Raw genomic sequence first — 6,695 nt, 5'->3', positions numbered from 1 at the left:
CAAAACTAGACCAATTGTAATTGTGGTGTATATTTGTCTCTTGGAAAAATATGGTTTATTAGATTTTCTTGGTTCGATTGCCAGGAATAAATCTGAGTGGTATAAACAAGTTCACTTGCAAGTTTTTCCTGAGTGACCAAAACCTTGTACTAGGGTGTGATGGTTACTGCAAAATCTCTCTAGAAATTTACTTTGTACCTAACTTTTAAGTGCATCCTCTTTCTTTTCTCTCTCTCTCTCTTTATTTCCCCTTTTTTTGAGTTCCACTTCCCTACACTTGCGAATTACTCTTGTGCCCAACCCTGGTTCTATTAATTTAGTTCTAGGAAGCAATAACTTGTTTTGGCATGTGCGGTGCTTATTATCATCCTGGATCATTCAGGTACTTTTTTTGTGAGAATAAGAGCGCATGGCCCACCTTGTATTCATTGAGATAATGAGCACTTGGTCTTAGAACAGTGTTGTAAAAGCAACAACGATGTGTAAGAAAGCCAAGATTCATCTTCAGGAGGAGGACATACCTCTTAGTTTTCACAATTCTGCAGGTAAACCACTCAAAAACTCAGAGATGATCTGGTGGGGCTTCTTTAACAATTGTATGTGCATTACTGTGCTTTTTTCCACCAGCAAAACCCATGCCCTAAAAGACAAAAAATGCTTCACATCTAAAATAATCCATGCTTTGGGTTTTCTGGAGGAACACATGGCAATTCTATTCCTTCAACAAGGCCTAGGAAACAACTGAGGGTCATTCAAGTACTATTGTTCTTTATTTGTTCATGCTTTGGTAACTAAATGATAAGTGGAGAGGCAAGACAAGGTTTGAAAGATATGTTTTAATGCGTTCATCAGTTCCTAAGCTTCTTATGGCTTGAATTAGTGACATGTTATATGATGGGTAACATTTGATAATAATAACTGATAAATAAAACAAAACAAGAGGATATATTCCTTGGAAATAGATGTTTGGTCATGTTGGTTCTTTCCCAAACTCATAACCAGTTTTTTACGGTGGGGGTGGGCCGAGGCAGGGAGGGGAGGAGTTATTTTTCATATTCTTGACATATGGAGGATAAAACTATTAGTTGTTAGTAGAAAGATAATGCACACAATTGTTTATCATATATCCATTTGTTGAAATAGTGTGCAATTCATTTTCTTTGTTTGATTGAACTGTGAACATTTACTATGCTATGCTTACTCCTTTGTTCTCTAAACAGCTCACAGTCAAGGGCAGACATATTAACTCTTGCTTTGGCAGTAACAAACATTCTTTCTGGCCTTGTATGGTTGTCAATTCGGCCAAAATATATTTCTTCTGTAAGGGTTCCATGCTCCATGGACACATCTTTTTCATGAAGTTCAATTCCATGCTTTCTGCTTTAGTATGAATATATCAAATGTTTATCCATAATTTTTCCCCTATTTACCTGGCTTGTTTCAGGTTGTTCCCCAAGTTGTAGAGTGCAAAAGGATAAATTCTAAAATTGCAAATTATGCAGTTCTTGAGTTGCTATGGTATATGACTTCTTATAACATAACCTCCCATTTTGTTGCTCTTATATATTAGCCCAAACTCTAGAGACATATAATCCTAATAGGTCTATGAAATCACTGTTGCCGCTAGTACTGTCGATAAAATAAGTGAAAATGAGTTTGCTATATCGAATACAATTTATTTTCATGATACCTTGAATGATTTTGTACTTCTTTGCAGCCATCCATTTTGTTGCTCTTATATATTAGTCAAAACTTTAGAGTCATGTAAGTATAATAGCCTAGGGATATTGCCATTGGCACCAATGCTATTGATAGAATAAATGAAAGTGAGTGTGTTGTATCAAATACAATTTTTATTTCCATGATATCTTGAAAGATTTCATACTTCTTTACAATGGTACTTCTAGAAACTAAAGCATTTGCTATTTGTTTCTGATTTTTTTTTTTAAGAAATTCAAGGACTACATGTCTCTTAGTTTACTTTTCTTAATACTATTGATCTGAATGCAAATTGATGGACATGTTAAATAGGGCTGCTTTGGGTTTACGGTTTTAGGTAAAAAGAGTTAATTTAGTGATACTTATGTGATGGTAAATTGTCACTTAAAAAGTGTACTTTTCACATTTGTCCCCTTTTATTTATTTATTTATTTATTTGTCAAATTCTGCCCTCCAAACTAAGGAAAAGTTCAAATGTATGCCTCTATTTAGAAAAGAAATCTGTTTGCCTATTTGGTGTATTTGCCTATTTGATTGATATCACCTTTGATGGAGGAAAAAAGTAACTACGCCCTACTACTTGTATCTCGGAAATTTTTTATAGTTGGATACTCTCTAACGTAGCTGAACAAGCTAAAAATATATAAATGAATGGATAAATAAATAAATGAAAGGTAAAGTGCATAAAAAATCTCAAACTTTGCTTGTTTTGCATTATTGGTCATGTTCAAAGTTTTCTTTCTCCTTGGGTCTCTAATACACCTTCTCTAGGCTTTTTTTACCCTTTTCTGAAATCCCACTATGTTTCTGCACAGTTTATGATATGATTTGACATGTGCATGTTTGTTTTGGCACCTGGCCATGCAGTCTGGTGTGGGCCCATGGGACTAGGCTTGTGCCTGCTATACTTTGTACTATCAGCCCAGCTGCCAACTCGGTACTAAATTTGTTAGCTCATCCCTTATATTTTCATCCACTTCTTCCACCACTCTTGCATGGGTATGACATTCGTTTTCTTGATCTTCTTGGACATGTGCCAGCTATTCTTTTTCTATGTTAAACCTTGTTGCTCAGTTGTACCCGCACTTGCTCAGTGATTGCAACCTCCTGGGGAGGTGGAGCTCCTCTAGGAGCTCCATGGATTTCTTATTGTGAAGCTCCATGCTTGGAACAACTCTGCCTCCTCTCTTGCCTATTGATCGCTTGGAATGAATTCTTTTTTTTCTTATTTTCTTGTTTTTTTTTTCTGTTACTGTTCAAAGATTTCTTTTCTTGAATTCTAGAGATTTCACGGCTTTTAATAGGGTTTGGGGGGGTGGGAGAACCATGGGCATGATCAAGGTTCTCAATTCGATATCGATGGCCGTTTCGATCGGTCGGCAGCATGGTCCGATATATATTCATACCGGATTGGATCGAGGCAAACCGACAAAGGGAGGAAGGGACGTTTCGAAGAAGAGAGAGAGAGAGGGAGGAAAAGAGAGGAAGAGAAAGAGAAAGAAGAGAGAGAGGGGGTCCGTCAGAGAGGCCGTCGAAGGGCCTCTGGCTGGCTGCCATAGTCGTTGGGCAACATAAACGTCGTCTGCAGCTTCGCGGTGTGAAATAGAAACGATCACCCTTGTTTCACATGCTTTTCTAAAAAAGTTTGGTAAAAGTGAAGCCGGCAATAGGTTTGCCAGCTTCACTGCTTCTGATCTTTTTTTAAAAAAATTGAAATAGTGAAGCCGGCAAATCGATTGCCGACTTCAGTATTTTTTAAATTTTTCTTAAAAAAATTCTAAAAATAAAGTGGGCAAATGAAGTGCCAGCTTCACTGTTCTTCTTTTCCTTTAAAAAAGAGGCGATGCTCACCGCTTTTGTGACTCCGCCCGCATCGCTTCCACCGCCCGATGGCCATGGCGGCCACCCAAAGACCTCCAACGGCCTCTCCGCCATCCCGTCCTCCCATCTCTGATGGCCTTCCCCCTCTCTCTCTCTCTTTCTCATTCATTGCGTAGTCGCATCGGGCGAACTGAGCCGTGAGTTTCTACCACCCTTCGATGGCCGTAGAGGGCCGCCGCCGGCTTCCGATGGCCTTTCCTCTCCTTGTCTCTCTCTGTGCCTCTGTTTTCTCTCTTTCTTCTTCAGCACTGGCGTGTGCCATTTTCTCTGCTGAACTGTCTCGGTTCCTTGCCGGTCCAGTTCGGCACGCTCCAAACTGCCCGTCTTCTTGGAGTTTTAATGGGGTCATTGGTTGTTAGGGTTAGTCCTATCTTTACTTTCTTGAAACTCAAGGTTTGGTTTGGTTGGGAAGTAGACAGAGGGATGCAAATAAGTTGGATCCTAACACTAGGTGTCTAGTATCCATCTACATAGAAGGATAGTTTTGATGTTCTAATATTATGATGGTAATAAATTAAACAAGTGAGAGAGTGGATTGGATCTTAACTTATGCAACTATCCAAATAGATGAGAAGAGCAATTTTGCTATATCAAAGTTGGGATAATGATAAATTTAGCATCGATTTTCGGGTATTGGTTCAACAACAAAAGCATCAGCTCTTATACGGCATGCATATGGTCCTCATCAATTTGAGGTGGCTCTGCATAGGTGCTGTTACCCCTTAATACATAGTGTCACATGCAGGGTTATCATTAAGCTGCATACAGAAATGAAATGAGATGTAGTGGAAGCAAGGATTCAGATCCCAGCAGGATGTCTCACGGGACACCGGGATAGGGTACCATCCTATGTGTTGGGATAGGTCCGTTCCATTAATGTCCAGCATCCCGATCGGGGTATCTAGGGATTTCTTCTATCCCAAGTGTCGGATGGGGTGGCACGCGGTACATCTTGTTCCATAGAAAAATTAGGACAGCCTCATCTTATGAGATTTAAAACCTTAAGTGGAAGCACCAAAAGTCCAAAAATGATGCATGGAAACTAATCATAAAAGAAAATATGGAAGCGATTGATCACACAATGGGCAAATTTAGTGAATTATTGTGTAACTTGCTCATAAATAAATAAGCTGTACTATCTTCCTTATCGAATAATCACATTTCTTCGCATCCTCTCCAAGTCCATTATTTTTTGCCCTTACCTCCTCATGTTTCATGCTTTCATGGTACTCTTCCTACCAATTGCTTCACCTCCCCTTCCTCCTGAACTCTATCGCCACCCTCCCCAGTCTTCTTGTTAATGTGGAGGTCTACTCTTCTATCCTTTGCTTTAGCCTCTTCACGTCCATCTTCATTGGCAACACCCTCATCTACTGATATGATAGGTTTGATGCCCTCCCAACCTACTTGATAGCCAAAGAGATGCCCTTCAAAGACACAGTCACCAATGATGCCCCCTTTGTCAAGAGCTATCTTTGCTTAACTAAGGTGTTATCTCTTGCGTAATGATAGTGTGCATACATGTCCAACTACCTCTTGATGCTTTTCTAGGATCCATGTGAGCCTCTTTAACACTCTCCTGATGTTCAACTAGTAAGGTTCCTTGACTGCCAGTTCATTTATTTTGTGGTAGTGCAGGTTCAAGGAATGTATTACACACAATTGACTATGATAATATTTAGTTAGTGTTCTAAATATAAAAGCTAGTGCACAAAATTGACTATGATAATGATAAAATAATGTTCTAAAAATAAAAGCTATTAAGGGGAACGAAGGAAGATACTAATTTGCTTATTTCTATCAGATGTAAGTATGGGTCTTCTGCTGGTCCTGCCTTAGATTCTATAATGTTCATGATATGGTCGCGATATTGTCATTAGGACACTGTGATTGTCAATCTAATTCCAACTTCAATAAAGATTAAAAATACGTAGAAAGTAGCGAGTCGAGTCGAATCTATAGAGAAGCCAAGATTTTGATTTGAAATCTTTAATTTTATAAAAAAAATAAAATTTTGAAGAAAATAATTTAAGTTGAAAATAAAAATTAAAATTATGAAAAATAAATCTGATACTAAATCTACTATTTAGATCCTAGCTTCTACTTGTAATAAAAATAAATAATAAAAATTTAAAGTATATAAAATAATTGATACTAAGATCTACTAACTAGATCCTAGCATCTAATTACAAAAAAATAAAAGACAATAATTTAAAGTGCAAGAAAATAAATTTTGTATTAATTAAAATTAAAATTCAAGTATAAAAAATTAAAAAAATAATAAAATAAAATAAAACTATAATAAAGATCTGAAGTTGATCGACACAGCCTCGTCGGAAAGATAGTTGATAATCTTCCTTCTTCCATCGTACTCCGTAGAGCGAACTGACTTTTCTTCTTCTTCTTCTGAGATTCCTAAATCTCTCTAATTTTTTTTATTTTTTTTCTTATTTTTCACTGATTTTTTCTTCTCCTCACTCTTATTCTTAGACCACCTATTTATAAGTAAATTTTTCACCTTTTTCTGATCACAAAAGGAGTCCTAAAATCCTTAGAAATCGTATTATATTCTTATAAATTAATTCTGCCATTAGATCTTCAATGGACGCTCAGATCACCAAAAAATAGTTGTTTAAATCCTTATCAGGGTCAGGGACGTTCTTAGCCATTGGATCAGGTCTCAGATTTGATCTGGGCCATTGATCAATACTCAATTATTCCATTCAAAGTCAGAAACCACTACAGCCATCGGATCTCGCTTCAGATGAAATCTGACCATCGATCAGTGCAAATTCTTCTACTCGCCTGTGAATCGCATCGTGGACCACAAAATATTTCTTATGGACCGTGCTCTTGAATTCGTGGATCGAGTGACTGATCCACCGTGACCAAAGGCTATAAATTTTATTTTTTAGGATATTTTCACTAATTTTGCTTAATTTTTATCTAAAAAATTTAAAAAATATATATATTAAATTTTTAATAATTTTTCAACATTTTGATGCTTAAATTTTTAATTAAATCAATATCTATTTTCATAAATATGTTCTAACTTCATATTTTTTTTAAAATTATTTATTTTTACAAAAAAATCT

At 36.8% G+C, this 6,695-nt stretch overlaps 1 long non-coding RNA gene across 1 annotated transcript in view; it reads left to right on the top strand.

Annotated features, from left to right (window-relative positions):
- Positions 1-382: 382 nt before the first annotated feature.
- LOC140854717 (uncharacterized) overlaps positions 383-6,695 on the top strand; it is a 29,349-nt gene continuing 23,036 nt past the window's right edge. The window contains exons 1-3 of the long non-coding RNA XR_012137894.1: positions 383-545; positions 1,221-1,320; positions 1,445-1,518. This is a non-coding gene — a long non-coding RNA (uncharacterized lncRNA). The remainder of the gene's footprint in view (positions 546-1,220; positions 1,321-1,444; positions 1,519-6,695) is intronic.

The sequence above is a fragment of the Elaeis guineensis genome, chromosome 1 (assembly GCF_000442705.2).
Source record: "Elaeis guineensis isolate ETL-2024a chromosome 1, EG11, whole genome shotgun sequence".
NCBI lineage: Eukaryota > Viridiplantae > Streptophyta > Magnoliopsida > Arecales > Arecaceae > Elaeis > Elaeis guineensis.
This window is presented reverse-complemented; position numbering and strand designations above follow the sequence as displayed.